The 17,367-nt window shown below is 42.4% G+C and overlaps 1 protein-coding gene across 1 annotated transcript in view; it reads right to left on the bottom strand.

The window, feature by feature from the left end:
• Positions 1–3,500: 3,500 nt before the first annotated feature.
• The window catches only part of Znf704 (zinc finger protein 704), a 210,407-nt gene continuing 196,540 nt past the window's right edge, over positions 3,501–17,367 (bottom strand). The window contains exon 10 of the transcript XR_003300238.2: positions 3,501–3,556. The gene's annotated coding sequence lies outside the window, so the exon portion shown is untranslated. The remainder of the gene's footprint in view (positions 3,557–17,367) is intronic.

Genomic DNA, 17,367 nt, shown 5'->3' with positions numbered 1-17,367 from the left:
TGCCACCTCGTCCTGCCTAAATTTTAATGTATCAGAAGTTCCAGAGACTGGTGGGTGTCGTATTCATCAAGATGTCCCCAGGCCCCACAGTGCTCGGTGAGTGCTCAATTCATGTTTAACAGTGAGCGAGCATGTGATGTTCCATTTTTAGCTTAAACTTTTCCCCTGGGATAAATCAGCACTTCATGAGTTTTTACATGGATATATTTTTTGTTACTTTTAATGTATTAAAAAATAATTTGTGAGACTGAGGTTATGTAAGACCTGCGATTTGATCCCCAGAACTGGAGGAAAAAAAGTTACAGGCAGACAATCATGGGATATATGATTTTTTTGTTGTTGTTGTTTGTTTTGGTGCTGGGAATTGCAGCCAGGGCCTCTTGCATGTTAAGCCTGTGCTGTACCACTGCGCTATCCCACCCACCCTATACTTTGGAGAGATAATACTTCCCAGAGATAATACTTCATGTAATCATTAGAGCGTTATCACACATTTAAAAAAAAGTGTAAAGTGGACAACCTCCAAATGCCAAAATGCAGTTTCCTTTCTAAAGATGAATTATAAGAAATTCCAGAAGGTGCTGCTATGTATGAGTACGTTTTCAGCTTACTTTTGATATGCAAGAGCAGCCAGAATCTGGGGCTCCGCAGCTTTCTCCCTGGGGATGTGAAAGTTAGGGGAATAAATCTGTGGGCATTTGGAATGATGTCATTTGTACCCAGCCACAGAGGAGCATACTGTCCTGAAGTCACTACTGTTCTGAGATGAAGAAATCAAGACCAGTAGGAAATCAGAGCCCAGTTTTGACTCTAGAACCAGTCCACATTGCAGAGGGTGGTGACCTGGGATAGCTCCTGGGAAGCCAGGATCAGTTGGTCCCTCTTGCAGGGGGTCACCATGTTGGAGAAAACCTCCCAAACCAGGGTAAGGTACTGCTGTTCTGATTTACGGCAGGAAGCAGAGCGGGCTTCACTGGCGTGGGTTGGTCACACACCCTGCGCCCAGATGGATCCCAGGTTTGGTTTAATGTTCTGCTGTCATCACTCGACATTCTTAATAACTTTTGAACAAAGGACCCCTCGTTTTCATTTAGTACGAGGTCCTGCACTTTATGTAGCTAGTCCACAAGTTGCGTAGGAAGGGAGCCGGAGTTTCTGTTTTTCTTTCAATTCCGCCTGACAAGACAGGTTCTCCCCCTCGCCCTCTTTCCTTCTTCTTGCCTTCTCTATCCCTCTCTCCTGCCCTCCCTCTCTTTCCCCCTCCCTGCCCTGCTTTTGTCTTTTCCACTTCTTCTTTCTGGTTTAAGCAAAACCCAGGCAAGGCAATTTAAAAGGCTACACTATCTTCTCATAAATGCTAGTGTTTAAAAAAAAAAACAACTGCATTCAAATGCAGCATTTCTGTCTTGTTTATGTTTCTCTCAGCATAAAAAAGGTGAGCAGGAGAAGAACAGATAAAATTTGGGCAAAGTTTAAGAAAGTGTGGCAGAGAAACCCATGAGCCCTCTCCAGGGGGAGAAGCTGCTCTTAACTCTGGATCAAAGGGAACCCCCTCCGCAAAGATGAAAGGGGCGATAATTGTCAGCTGAGAGAGGGTGTTATCATAGAGGTGATAATAACAGCACGAAGCAGAAACTAGGAGAGTGACATTGGGAGGGTAGGTGGCCTGGGGAGGGTCCATGGAGGAATCTGTCCTGAAGCTCTATGATATGGGAACTTTCATTCTCTCCAACTTAATTTCTGTTTCCCCTCTTGCGTGTTACTCATACTTTTTTTTTTTTCTAAAGGGTGACTTATTATGGTATGTAGTTATGCTTAGGTCATTTTCAATGCTGGACCTAAGGTCAGGCCTGGTGGCAGAATGAGGGTGAATGACTTGCAATTTGGAGTAGGAAGCCTGGCAGCTGAGCTGGGTGCAAGGTTGTCAAGGTCGCCTTGCAGAGCTGGCTCAGCTCCACTGAGTCCTCACCTTGACTGTGCCCCCTCATAGGAGACCCTGCCTAGAAACCCAGAGCCATTCCCAGCAGAAAGATCTGGCTGCCTTCACCCAGGACACTTCCATGGTCAACTCTTTTGGTCATAGTAAGGAGAGGTGGTCCCCTGTTGGGGATACCCCAATAGAAAGGCCGGAGGAATAGAGTCTTCTGTGAAAAAGCACAAACTCTGGGAATTTTTTCCTCCTCCTCCTCCTCCTCCTCCTCCTCCTCCTCCTCCTCCTCCTCCTCCAGGGATTTCACCTAGGGTCTTACCCATGCTAGGCAAGCCCTGTGTCTCGGAGCTATATTCCCTAATCACACCACCTCCCCCAATCCTGCCGGAAGGAAGGAAAGAAGGAAGGAGTGAGTGAGTAAAAATTGAGACAGGGTTTTACTAAATTGCTGAGGCTGGCCTTAAATTTGCGCTGCTCCTGCCTCAGCCTCCTGAGTAGCTGGGGTTACAGGCCTGTGCTGCCATGCTGGCTTCTGGAGATTTGAAATGCATTTTTCTTCCTGTCTTTGCATGGGTATAATGTCAAAGCCATCTGGCGGATGAGGCCCTGAAAGAGAGTTGGGATCAGAGGCAGGGATTCTGCCAGGGGCTGAAGGATACTCACCTTCCTGTGGTCTTGCTTTTCCAATCGTTGAATGTGGGTAAATAGGGTTAAGAATTACTCTGTGAAGCTCTGGGCAAAACATTCTGGCCTTCTTAGGGGAAAAAAAGAAATATACTGTAAATAAAAAGTATGACCTGGCTGGAAAGGATCATTTTTAAAGCTTAGAAAACTTGGCTGTGTGTGTTTGGTTCCCCAGTTATATTAAACTAAGTGATGAATGACTTCCAGGCAATGAGGCAAAAGGGAGTTTTGAAGTGGCTGCCAAGGTGTCCGGAGGAAGGGCATTGAACCCATGCACCCCCTGCTGCTTTCTTGTTTGAATGCCCTTACATTGTAAAAGTTACCTCTTCTTAAAGTTCCATATTAATATTGAAACTCAGAACTGGTTTGTTGATAAACAATTTTAAAAATTTAAAAACTTTCCAGACAGTTCTAGAAGCAATTTTTATGAAATAGCAATAAAAAATTATTTGAGTGTTTGTGAAGTCAACTCAAGTCTGCCTTGGAAAATAGACTTAGGTTTGTATATTAAGCTAAAAATTTCCCAGAAAGGTAAATATTTAAAATATTTAAGGAAATGATAACGAGTCAACATTTTATGAAGGAGTTAATTGAAATGATTGCTAAATGGTGATTAATTTCAAAAGATGTGCATGCATTTTTTAAAAAAAACACATAATAATATTTAATCTGCTATTTTGGTATGGCAACCTTTATATTTTATAAACGTATTTCTAGCAGAAAGTTTTACTGAATAGTCCACCAGAGGGCAGTATTTGATAAAGGTTTGATTAAAAAAAGTATATTATAATCCATAGAAATCTTACATGCTTCATTTGTGGTATTAACGATATTAGTAGAAATCACTTCCATCCATCCATCAACATGTCAGGTCAGCTGGAGTAAGGGGAGCTATGCATGCTCGATTTCCATGTGGGTCAATAGTTCTTCAAGGTGCACATCCTAAGTTGCAAAGGGTGTGTTTGTTTTATAGTTTTCAAGATGAAAGAAGCAATCAAAGGAACTAAAAATGATTTAGGTAGTACTTTACAAGCCCTGGATTGATCCCATTGGCTTGCTAAAAAGGAGTTTGGTTGTTTTAACTCCATCTCCAACACACTATTTACCCTCCCTGGGAAACCATCCAAATTTGGCTGCATTCCATATGCTAGAAAAAGCTCAGAGCCAGAGCCAACTGTGGGTTTGACTGAGGTGGTGGAACAGCACGAGAAGAGGCTGCAGGCTGCTTTCCAGGGCCCAGACACATCACAGCCACACCCATGGGGCTGTGGTGACCCAGCGGCAGGGAGTGATGCCTGGCTCCTAGAAGCTTGTCATTCGCTGTTCATTCGCTGTGCAATCACTTCCTGCCTTGTGGTATATTTACAGTTTAAAGAACTAAAGAAACACATGTACATAGTAAACAAACAGCACAAGCTGGCATATAATTACGCATGTTCTGATCCCACATACTAGACCCACTCTCTAGATGCGAACACAGCCATGATTTTTGTGTATATCATTCAGAAAATCTCCATTCAGATACATGCCTAGATAGACACACATCCCATACAAACTTTTATATAATGGGAGCGTACTGTGTGGAATCCAGCTATACCTTGCTTTCTTGGAAATCTTCCTATATTATCATTGTGTAATGTTTTCCATTTTATTTCTTCCGTGAGACACACGTGTCAGTGGTAGGAATATTATTATTTTTTTCCTTCCACTGCTTGCCTTACAGAGAGTTCTAGGTGTTTAAAAGGCATTCTGGAATTAATCAGTTGGAATGCCAGGCTGTTCTGCACGGTGAGATAAGGAGAAAGGAACAGTCATAGTCACATTAGGGAATTTGTTTAGCTCATTTCCAAAAAATGAGAACGGAAAGAGTATACAAGGTCTTCTCTAGTGTTTTTCTTTGCCTTTAATACTTGAACTTCACTGAAGATATTTGCATTGTTTTGGTCTGTGGGTTGTCCTCACTCCTCTTAATTCTTTTATTTTTAAATTTTTGGTACAGGGGATTGAATCCAGGGGCATTTAACCACTGAGCCACATCCCAGTCCTTTTAAAATATCTTATTTAGAGACAGGGTCTCACTGAGTTGCTTAGGACCTCGCCAAACTACTGAAGCTGGTTTTGAACTTGTGATCTTCCTTCCTCAGCCTCCAGAGCTGCTGGGATTACAGGCATGTGCCCTTGTGCCCAGCCCCACTCCTCTTATTTGTCACCCATGGTGAGCTGAGACTTTGGATTGGCAGGCCTTCATAATCTCATTCTTAAAAACTGAATGCTCTATGATGATGGGGCATGAATGACTCTGCAGATGCCAAAGGTGACATTCATCTAGCTCCAGTGGTTCCTACAGTATAGCTCTGATGGTTGTCCTTCATTTTCAAGGCTGTGTTTTAGGATGGTTGAAATCACATACAAAAATCTCAGTACGGTTTACATTCTATCCTTTGTTTAGCTTTTATAGTCTTGATTTGAGAAAGCTTTTTTTCCCCCCAAAGATTTGTGTATTTTATCATTCAGAAATAATCCTACATGGAGACTGAATTGCGGTTTGACCTCTGTAACTCTTTTCAGGTCCTCATGTGGTTTTAATAGTAAATGACTCACATTTCCTACGGAATAAAGGCAAGGTTTCTTAGGTTGGAACAAGATGGCAGAAAACCTGGAATTCTGTTGCCTCCAGGGACTCAAGTGTCAGCAGACTAGTCTATTTCCCCAGTGTACCCCAACTTTCTTGCTTCTGGGCCTTTCCTCCTTGTTTGCCCTCATCCATCCACCAGGGACTTAAAAGCACAGCTTTAGTGCTGCCATTGTGTTCAAGCCAGCACACTTAGAGGTATACAGCCTCTGTGCAAAGATGTGTCCCCACCTCTGGAAAACAGCCTGAAGGGGGCACGCTTGCTTCCTGAAGCAGCTCAGTGGGTGATGGGGACCACAGGCACATGGCCTGTGGGTGACACATCAGTGGAGGCCTCCCAGTATCATAGCAGAGCACAGAAGCACTGGGGACAGCTGGTACTGGTGGCTAATTTGTGGTTTCTCAGAGGTGATGCCTAAGTTGCTGGTTTTTTTTTTTTTTAACTTGTCGATGGACAGCATGCCTTCATTTTATTTGTTTATTTTTATGTGGTGCTGAGGATCAAACCCAGTGCCTCACGCACAAGGCAAGCACTCTGCCACTGTGCTACAGCCCTGACTTAGTGTTGGTAAAGCTTCAAGGTTCTGCCGTCAGTGGAATGGTATCCCAGGCTTCAACAAAGGCCGTGGGTATTTTTTTAACTATGCTGATAGTCTGCATCTAAAGGGTCAGGTCTGTGTAGAAGAGGCTGGAGGTAGATAGTGTTCAGATTCTCCAAGTCCTGATGGTCATATACTCAGGAGTTTGGAATGCAAAACCAGGAAGGAATTTGTGTGCAGGGTGATTGGGTGGGTGATGAATGTGTTAATCAAATCAGGGAACGTCAGGTGTTCAGACAGCAAGCGAGGAGATAACGACATAGGTTTTGTAATACTGAATTTAGGGTGTACCAGGGACTCTGGTGCTTTATAATAAGATTTGGGGAGCTCAGAAGGTCAGGAATAGGGTTGTCTGAGAAAAAGTTTAACAAAGTATTCTTTTCTTTTTTGGGGGGTGGGACTTTCCAGGGATTGAATTTAGGGGCACTTGACCATGATGCCACATCCCCAGCCCTATTTTGTATTTTATTTAGAGACAGGGTCTCACAGAGGTGCTTAGTGCCTCACTTTTGCGGAGGCTGGCTTTGAACTTGGGATCCTCCTGCCTCAGCCTCCTGAGCCATTGGGATTATAGGCATATGCCACCATGCCCTTTTCAAAGTATTCTTTTCTATTTTAAAAAAAGTGATCATGGGTTGACTTCCTAGCCCTATTTGCCTGGAAGCCAGATGTGGACAGGGAGGACCATGATTAAATATAATGTGCTTGAGAACACACAGTTTTGGGCTTCCTAGGTACAGTGATTGTCACCTGTCCCCTTGCTGGGACCAGGAAGCTGTGGCCGTGGGCCTGTTACAGTAGAAATAATCCCTTAAGTGCAGGGGCAAGCAAACCTTCTGTACCCATTTTGAGTTTTCAGTTCCTACTTCTGACCTGTGGTTTGGACCCCTGAAACTGCCCACTAGTCTGCTGGGCGCCATTTCCTGCTCTCTTCTGCAAGTGAAGCCGGCCTAGCTTGAGGCTTCTGAGGTCTGTGACTTCTCTTAGCTGGACCTAAGACGACTTAGAGTGGACACTGCAGGAAGGGAATATTGGAATTATGTTACAGCCAAGAAACCAACCAAACAAAAAATTACTTTCTTTTTACTCACTAAAGTGGATATTCTGGCTGGGTATGATCAACTTTGCCCTCTGTTGACCCTGCTGAGGAACCAGCCAGTGTCCTTAGCACCTAGCACAGTCAGTGTTGGGCACATGATAGATGATGCTCAGCCACTGCTGTTGCATAACTGGTCTCAATAAATATTTGTTAATTACTTTATTTCAAAAACTGCAGGCGTTGCCAGTAGAGATTCAGGTCAGCCTATCCCTTCCCACAAACAATTTACAGTCTGTTGGACAGAATGCACTTAGAATTTTGTCACTGTGTGTGGAAGGCGAACAAGTTTACATTATTATCTTAGAGTAGCAAAAGTGAGACTTCAATCAGGACCCGCTTTATGAAGCATGCCTTTGTCACTTCAAGTCTGTGTTTAAATGCTCAACTTTCCCCTCTCCCTTCTCCCTCATCGCCATGAGTATCATCTTCTTTATTTCTTTGCTGTCTTCACTATCATAGTTGACACTCACTGAGCAACATATTTGCCAGGAACTATACCAAGTACTTTATTTGGATTATGCAGTTAAGTTCTTGTACCAGCTCTATGGGGGTAATTATTGAAATTATATCTATTTTATAGATAAGAAAACTCAATGTGTATGAATGGGTAGGACCAGGACTCAAAACAGGGAAGTCTCCAGACTCCAGAGCCCACCCTCCCAGTCCCATCACTACCCTGCCTCTGTCACCATGGCCTCGGGTGCTTGAGTGAACTGTGAAATGTGCTCTCGGCATTTTTGTGATTGGGCCATAAAATGGACAGAATTACATCCTGTATGTGCCTGGAAATAAAGTGAATTATTCTTCCACTGTTTGATCTGCACAGGGGATTTAGGACAGCTGCAGTAAAAATGTCTAGTTCTTGTTCAGATACACTAAGAAGAAATCACAAAGTGTTTCTCCCTGGATAGGACTTCAAAAACACACAGGAGCAAACAACAATGGATTCAAACGTTAAAAATTAGTGTTTACTATATTTTAGTGAAAACTGTAGATTTAGGACTTTCTAGTTTTATCTTACTGAACAGCTTACTTGCTAGCTTAATTTTATTCTATCCTTGTGGAAATCCTGGATAATTTTGTTTGAAACTGTGTCTTGAAGAATCTTTTGAGTATTGTTACAGTTTTTTTTTTTTTAAATACCAGGGATTAAACCCAAGGGCACTTAACCACTGAGCCACATCCCACCCTTTATCTTATGTTTTATTTTGAGACAGAGCCTCACTAGGTTGTTTACAGCCTTGCTAAGTTGCTGAGGCTGGCTTCGAACCTGTGATCATCCTGCCTCAGCCTCCTGAGCCACTGGGATTATGAGCATGCACTACTGTGCCTGGTTTGTTACAGGTTTTACCTGTCATATAATACTGAATTTTATCCATCCCAGGGAAATGGAGAGATTTAATCTGTCCAGTTTTGCTTGGCAATATCTTAAATTTCCAGAAAAGCTTTATTTATGTTCTCATTTTTGTACACGTTGCTCCCACTCCTTCCTCTAGCTTTCTTGGGAAAGACAGCTTTTCCTCACTTCTGCCCTGGACCAGCACTAGACTGGCTCCAATATTCCCTGTCATTTGGCCTTTTCCCTCACTTCCACCTCCTTAAAAGGCTGCTGTGGGGAGAGAGGTGGCAGGGGAGGCTGAGCTGCTCTCTCTGTCCCCACCCCTAAATTCCACAATACCTTGAAAACAAGCCTGTATGCATAAGTAGGGTGTCAAGTGGTCCAAGTGGACCACTTATTTATTTATTTTTGGTACAGAGGATTGAACTCAGGGGCACTCGACACTGAGACACATCCCCAGCCTTATTTTGTATTTTATTTAGAGACAGGGTCTCACTGAGTTGCTTAGCGCCTCACTTTTGCCGAGGCTGTTTTGAACTTGTGATCCTCCTGCCTCAGCCTCCCGAGCTGCTGGAATTATAGGTGTGCACCACCGTGACCAGCCAAGTGGACCACTTTTGAGAGTAAGGTGGGTACTGTTAGTAATTACACCAGGTCATCCTGCACAGAGTGGCAGTCCCAGCAAGGTGAGGTAAAGGGTCACCTTGGTGTATATACAAGACTTTTCCTGAAGGTTTGTGGACTGCAGACAGGAAATGGAGCAGGGAAGGACTTAAAGTTGACCTTCTTGAAAGCCCCTTGGGGTCCACACCCTGGCAGAGTCTGGGGAGCTGTCTGCTTCCCCAGGGTTGCTGCTGTGGATTAAGTTTGAGGAAGGAAAAGATGATGGGAAAGATCTTCTGCAGTGTCTCCGACAGGAAGCCATTATTTAAATATTAATTTAGTTTTAATAAATTTGATGATTCAGTTTCTCAGTCACATCAACCACAAGTCAAGTGCTCAACAGCTACGCGTGGCTTCTGTACCAGCCAGCCCAGACGTGTGGAAATCACTGTGGAAAGTTCTAGGGGGCAGCACTGTACAGACTCTCCAGGTTTCCTTTCCCAGTCCCGGGTCTCTCACCCTCCACTCACACACAGCCTAACTGTCCAATTACATTAGTTTATTGTGCAGAAAAATTGACTACTCAGGCTATGTCTAAAGAGCCTCTTTTCTTTCCACCAAAAAAAAAAAAAAAAAACCCAAAAATTCAGCTCTGAGGTATTTTCCTAAAAAACCAAAGTCCTGTCTACCTTGAGAGCAATGTTCCCTCTCTCCTAGAAGGCAGAAGTGTCTACAATCAGTTGTTGTTTCTCTAAAATTATGACACTGATTTTCGAATGTGGCATGTGGAAGCAGTTTTATTACTTTATTATCTTGTGGTGGATAAAGAAGTACAAGAAGTTCTAAGTCAAGTCCTTTGTTTATCTGGCTATAAAAAGCAAAGAGAAGAAAATGAAAAAAGAATTACAGCCCAGCCTTAGGCACAACATCAACTTTTAAATAGAAAATATTTGACTTGTACTGAGGAATAGTCTGTCTGTGCTGCGTGGAAGCATCTTGCCAGATGGCCGTCTAAACAAATGAACTGAAGCAAAACAGGCCAGATTTATGGTTTCTTTGCAGTCAAAAATAACTTTCCCATTATTAAAAGTAAATAATCGCATGTGAAGGTGTGTGCCTGGCATAACAACTGACTTGGTATTGTGAGGCAGGCTTGAAGAGAGTCCTATTGCAGAAGATGGTCTTCGATGAGGAGATTATTTTGTGCAAGTGATGACAAGGGTGTATATTTATGATCTTGTTTTCCCAATTGATCACTGGGTTGTAAGAGTTCCAGGACTAAAAACCTCTTCTCTGGAGGTTTCTCCAATGACCATTTTCCTCCCACCTCAGAAAAGCTTAACGGTGAGAACTACCACAGATCCTTTCAACAAAATATCAGAGTAAAGATAAGTACCTAATTAGGAAAGGGGAAAGGATCAAGAGTGTTTGGAAGAGAGGACAGAAAATCCAGAGGCAGAAAGCAAAGGCCTGGAGCAAACCCCTGGTGTGTGGTCTCACCAAAGGGATCTGAGGCTGGGGAGCAGAAGGGATGCTTGATATATTAGGAGGCTCCCAAACAGAATGGTCTGGCCCTGCTTTTCAGGACAGGGCTCCAGGAAGAGGTTATCAGGGCAACAGAGGCAAGGTCTAGGATGACTTGAGAAAGCCCCTGAATGTCCCCAGGACCTTGGGAAAGGGGCCGAAGAGTAGTGGCAGGGCCAGGAGACAGGAGGGAGTGACAGGGTGAGCTGTCAGCAACTGTGGCATGCGCAGTGCCAATTAGAGACCACAGCACGTTCATGGACATGGAGGGTGGATGGATGGGGTAGAGAGGGAAGTGTGAAGACCAGATGGAATGCATTTCTCCACAGCAGATGACAGCATGTGACTTTTGGAGATTGCATACTGTCCTTCTCCTCACTTCCATGCCTGACTGTGTGTGAATGACCAAAGAAGAAGGGGAGGCATATTGCTTGGGCGACTGATTTCAACCGGAGCATAAGAGCCCTGAGAAGATCCTAACGTGAAAGCGATTTAGTCACTAACAGTTACGCAAGAATGAAAGAATGGTGGGGTTCATCATAGGTGATATTGGGACAACTGGCTAGCTATTTAGAGAAATAGAATTTATGTTGATTTTTATCATATTCAGAGGTATTCAACATAGCAAAAAAGAAAATAAATAATATAAACAAAAGCTAAAAGGGAATGTTTTCTGATACCTGAATGTGAGAGTCTGGTCTGAGCACTTGGTGAAACTTTAAAGGAACATGTTGACAGATTTTAAAACTTCATCAAAATAAAAAGACATTCTTCATAGACCTAGGGGAAAAAATGGTCCTACAACCCATTTGGAAGAATGAAAGACCCAGAATAGCCAAAGCAATTCTAAGCGGAAAAAAAAAAAAAATCCTGGAGGCATACTTGACTTCAAGTTATCCTGCAGAGCTATAGCTACAAAACCCAGCATGCTACTGTCATCAAGACAGACACATAGACCAATGGAACAGAATAGAAGACAGAGACAAACCCCTGACCCCAGAGAGTCTTCTGATCCTTGACAAAGGTGCCAAAAACATACAGTGGAGAAAAGACAGACAACCTTTTTAACAAATGGTGCTGGGACAACTGGTTATTCACATGTAGAAGAATGAGACTAGATTCCTACCTCTTACCCCATACAAAAATCAATTTAAAATGGATCAAATGCCTCGGAATTAGACCAGAAACTTTGCAAGTCCTAGAAGAAAATGTAGGGTCAACACTTCAGCTTTTAGGCACAGGCAAAAATTTTCTCAATAGGATCCCTAAAGCTCAGGAAATAATGCCAAATGGGATGGCATCAAGTTGAAAAGCTTCTGTACAGCAAAGGAAACAATTAAGAATGTGAAGAGAGAACCTACAGGATGAGAGAAAAATTGTTGCTAGCTACTCTTTTGACAGGATTAATATCCAGAATATATCAAGAACTCAAGAAACTTAACACCAAAAAGCACCCCAATTAATGGGGTGAAACAGACACTTCTCAAAAGAAAAAATACAAAAGGCCAACAAATATATGAAAAAATGTTCAACAGTTTTAGTAATTGGGGAAATGCAAATCAAAATTATACTGAGATTTCATCTCACTCCAGTCAAAATGGCAGTCATCAAGAATACAAATAATAATACATTGCTGGAGAGGATATGGAGAAAAAGGAACACTTTTACACTGTTGGTAGAATTGCACATTACTACAACCACTATGGAAATCAGTACACAGGTTTCTCAAGACACAGAATGGGACCACCATATGACCCAGCTATACCACTTCTTGGTATTTATTCTAAAAATTTAAAGCCAGCATACTACAGTGATATATGCATATCCATGTTGATAACAGCACAATTCAAATAGCCTAGGTGTTTGTCAATGGATAAATGAATAAAGAAAATGTGGTGTAACCCAATGGCATGCACCACTGCACCCAGCCACAAAGAAAGGTTTAAGGTCCCAAAATAAATATTGGGACATATTGTAAATCAATATTGTGAATGGCTGACACAGGACAATGTGTAACAGATTATATTTAGAACATATAGATTAGGGCTGGGATGTAGTTCAGTGGTAGAGATCCTGCCTAACATGAACAAGGCTCTGGGTTCAATCCCAGCACCAATAAATAATGAATGTCATTCTTTCTAATGCCCAGCAATCTAGGATATATTTGAAAAAATGATACTCATTGCAGGTGAGCATACAGAAGGAGCATTGTCACTTTACTTACTACTGGGAGAGTAAGTTGAGTCAAATCATGTGAATAGTATTTTGGCCATCTGTGGTAAGAGTTTAAAGGAGTGTAAAATTGGAAACAACATACATTTTTCAAATAGAAGAATATCAAAGGAGGGGCTGGGGTTTGTGGCTCAGTGGTAGAGCGCTCGCCTAGCATGCATGAGGTACTGGGTTCAATCCTTAGCACCACATAAATGTAAAATAAAGATATTATGTCCACCTAAAACTTAAGAATAAATATTTTAAAAAAGAACATTAAAGGAAATCACCCTGTCTCTAAATGCTGTGCTGTTATTACTCAGTTATTGAAATGGAGGCATTTAATGATTCAGAAAAATACATATGCTATAATGTTAAGTGACTAAAAGTAACACATTGAATTATGTATACAGTGTGATCACAACTATGCAAATGAAATTGTCTGAAAAAATACATCAATCTACTGGAGCTTATCTTTGTGTGTTATAATTATCAGTGATTTAGTTTTCTTTCTACTTTTCTGTACTTATGTAGTAAAGAGTTCTAAACTGGAAAGATTAGAAAATAATGTGTTAAAATATGTATTTTCAGCTTAGTGCAACTTAATTAACAACGTTTTAGTGACTGAAGATTTTTATTGGCTAATGCATTTGTCTGAAGCTATTTAAATGATGACTCTGATGATGACTCAGACAATATTTTTATGGCCTTCAATAAATGCCAGCCACCATAATAAACACTTTATTCCTATTAACCCATTTGAAACTCACACAGTCATATGGGATAGGACATATTAATGTCTACATTTGATGGTCAGGCTATTGATGCTATTGAGGAGAGTTACTTAGCCATGCAGCTAGTAAGTGGTGGAGCTGGGATTTGAACTTGGTTAATGTGGTTCTAGTTATCCTTTCCTCTGTGCATGTGGCTATTTTTAAGACAACAGACAACTTTGTCTTTCAGAAAACAAGCAAGCTATAAAACTGTAAGAAAAGAAACTAGCACCAAACTATATGTCAAATGACCTTCAAGCGTCATGAATATCAACTATGAACTAAGAGAAGTACATTGCAGGATCTTTTGAATCCCCCCCTAGTTGTAATAGAATAGTCTGTGATTGCATGCACTAGCTAGACAAATTGGCTTTGGTATATCACACTAGGAATGCTAATTATTTCTCCCATGAGTCATTTCTTCCTCAAAACTGTTTTTTTTTTTTTTTTTAAGAAAATCTTTTATGTGACCCCTGACACTGCCTTTCCCCCTAGTCCAGTTGCTTGGAGCAAGGGAAGGTAGCATTTGGGAGTAAGGCCACCTGGATTCTCTCCTGAGTTTGGAATTGGTGCTTCAAGATTCTAGACCACTCTTGACTCCATGTGCTGGGAGGTGATGTAGCCTGGGATGATTATCTTTTACTATGCACTAGAGAAGCAAGAAGGTAACTGTGTGGAGTGGGAAAGAAAGAGACCCATAGAGAAGAAAGGGTGCTGATCATGCACCCCATGGCAGCCCAAGGAAAGGACAGCCCTAGAAGGGTGGGGGGTGTGGTTTCTGTTTTCCCCAAAGGCTTTCTTCCTGCTGGTTCCAGGGCTTTACGTGGCCTGACAATGTTATCTAACCTCTGGTCCTACAAAGGTACTCTGTTCTTTGAATAAGTCTCCCACGGTGTCTGCTTAATCTTATGGGAGCAGGATTATTCCTTGCTGTCAAACGCATAAGACAAGTGTGTGTAGCTGGTCCCCAGCACCTCTGGCTGTAGCACAAGGTGAACAGGAACACTTTGGCATTGGCCAGTCTTCAAAATCTGAATTGAGGGCTGGGGTTGTGGCTCAGTGGTAGAACCCTTGCCTGGCATGTGTGAGGTCCTGGGTTCCATCCTCAGCACCACACATAAATAAATTAAAAAAATAAAATAAAATATCCCTTGATAATTAAAAAAAAAGTTTTAAATCTGCATTGAAATGTTTCTCTGTGATGCTCTGGGCATTACAGCACAATCAGCTAAAGTGAGGACTGGTGTGGGAGGCCTCTGTGATCTGGTTGCCTAGGTAACCCAAATGATATCCTTGATCTTTAGGGTGGGAGCAACTGTGTTTTGGTGCATGGGCATGCCTTCCTACAGCCCCATGGGTGGAGCTATGCTCACCTGTTCCTTTGTAATATTACCCCTTGCCCTGTTTGGGATAGAATGTACCATGGAAACACCCTTTGTGTGTCCCCTTCTCTTACTCTACCCTTGGGTGTGGCCTTCCTAGATGTCAGTCAACCTGCTGACAGCGACATCATGAAGATAGACTCAGCCCCCTGAAACCTGACCCCTTGTCTCATTTGAATGGCTTCTTCTCAATAAAAGGGGTTAGCATGTGTGCGCTCTCTCTCTCTCTCTCTCTCTCTCTCTCTCTCTCTCTCTCCCTCTCTCCCTCGCTCTCTCGCTCTCTCTCTCTTTCTTCGGACCCTTAACGTCAGAGGAGCCATCACAGCACCCCCAAAGAAAAAGGTATTTCTGTCTCTTGGGTGGTTATTTTGTGCAGCCCAGCTCCCCTGGAGTGACCATGAGTGTTTTATAGCGCGCAACACCACAAATGGCGTCCCTGGGTGGGCAAAAGGTCTGAGTGTTTATGTCGCCGGGAACACGACAGACTGGACTGTAAGCATGGAGGCCCTGAGGAGATAAGAAAAGAGAGTAGAATGTTCTAGTCAGCAGGCTGGCTGAAGCCTTTGATCTGGGGTCTGAGGCTAGTTTGAAGGTCTAACTAGGCAGTGAGAACATGTGATTGTTTTCAGGTTACCTAGGGTGTACCATTGATCTGGGTAAACTTACCAGTAGTAAGTAAACGGGGACCAGTGGATCCACCAGCAGGTCAGCATGTCAAAGCCCAGAGAGATGCATATGTGACTCAGAATAGATCTCAGCCATGTGTTGGGGCCACCCCTTGTGATGGAGGCACTCACCTGTGCCTGGCACTGTTCCTGTCCTTGTGCATCCCTCTACAGTTGCTCATGCTGTGACCTGTCTGTCCCTCTTCCCTCGACGTTCTAGATCACTGGGGTAGTGTTGACCTCTTCTGTTTGCTAGGCAATACTTGCATAGAATTAAGATAAAAGTGAGTCAAGTATCAGAGATAACAGTTTAATGAGTTGAAAGTGGTGCTTATGGGAGTGTGATGAAGGGGTAGATGGGGCAGGGAGCAGGGGTCTGCTTTCACTATGAACTTTTTACTCTCCTTTTTTTTTTAAACTATATGCATGTATTATTTAGATACAAATAAAAAAACATTCACTATAATACCCAGATTTCCCTCATAAAATAGTGTTATTATATCTTAATGCTAGCTTAGAGTGTCTCTCCTGTATTATTGACACAAATTCCAATGGCCTCATTCCATTTACTCTGCATGCTTTTAATAGTACAACCCATGCTGTAATTTATTTAATTTAGAAGCATACATTTTTTCCCCACGTTTATTGAATTCTTGCTATGTGCAAGGCATTTCTACAAAAGATGGTATCTTACTCTATACTCTGTCCTATATTGGCTAATTGTTATGTAATCAATATGGTCATTTGGAATTGGCAATTTTGAGAATGTACATATTCTAAAAAAACTAAAAATGAGCTGAGACCATACCTGAGAACTTGGTGAGACCCCGTCTCAAAATGTAAAGGCCTGGGGATGTACCTTAGTGGGAGAGCACCACTGTCCCCCCAAAACAAACAAACAAAAAAAGACCCTGAGACCAAATAGATGTCTACACCAGTCTTTAAAGTATTCACTTCTTCCCTCCCTGCTTTGTTCAGGCATCAGTAAGAAGAAAGCGGAGAGCATATCTAAAGCCTGAAAACATGCTCTTCTGAACAACTTATTTGCACATTCATTTGAAAATCTATCCATCACCTAATGGACCATACAAGGTAGATACTGCAAACAGGTGATCTATTACCCCTAAGAAATGTCATTTCTTGAATGGTATTTTTTGAGGGGAAGATAATTTTAATTCTTACATTAAAATAATTTTTTCCCTTCATCAGCAGTTTGCAGTATCCCTTGAGATAGTAAAAATTTGGTAAAAACTTGTTTTGCAGTTGTTACTCAGTATTTGTGGGGGATTGGTTCCAGAATGCCTCAATCTCCTAACACTCAAATCCTTGGATGTTCACATCCCTTCTGTGGCATAATATTTTCATATGTGCATCCTCCTGCATAATTTGAATCATCTCTAGATTGCCTCTAACAAATACAGTGAAAATGGTTAAATGAATGATGAGAAAAATTCTATAACTGTTCAATGAGGATGCAACTCTTTTTTTCCCAAATATTTTCAATGTGTGGTTGGTTGAATCCTCAGATGCAGAACCCATAGAAACAGAAGGCTGGCTGTTCATGATTTCCACACAAATCTTCAGGGTAACACTTAGAGCCTAGCTTCTATTTTTCCTGCTGCCCTACCCCGAGGGCTCCCCAGCTACTGTCAGGCCAGGAGGGCTTCTTGGAACCCTGGAGGGACTAGGGAGGATGTGCTGTTTATGGACATTGTTATGTGCATCCTTCCTCTGGGGCAAAAAATGTGGGCACTCAATCATGTGTCCAGGAACCTGAGGCTTGAGGGTAACAATAATGTGTTGAAGGAGGTTTGGTATCCATGTGGCCGTGGGCCTGGCAGATGTGCCCTGGGGCAGCACACGGAGACTGGTTGCTGATTGTGAAGGCAGCACCAGCTTTTCCTTGGGATGTGTGAGGGAAACTGG

Source organism: Urocitellus parryii, chromosome 7, assembly GCF_045843805.1.
Source record: "Urocitellus parryii isolate mUroPar1 chromosome 7, mUroPar1.hap1, whole genome shotgun sequence".
In the NCBI taxonomy this organism is placed as follows: domain Eukaryota; kingdom Metazoa; phylum Chordata; class Mammalia; order Rodentia; family Sciuridae; genus Urocitellus; species Urocitellus parryii.
Note: the sequence above shows the minus strand (reverse complement) of the source record. Positions and strands in the feature narration are given on the sequence as shown.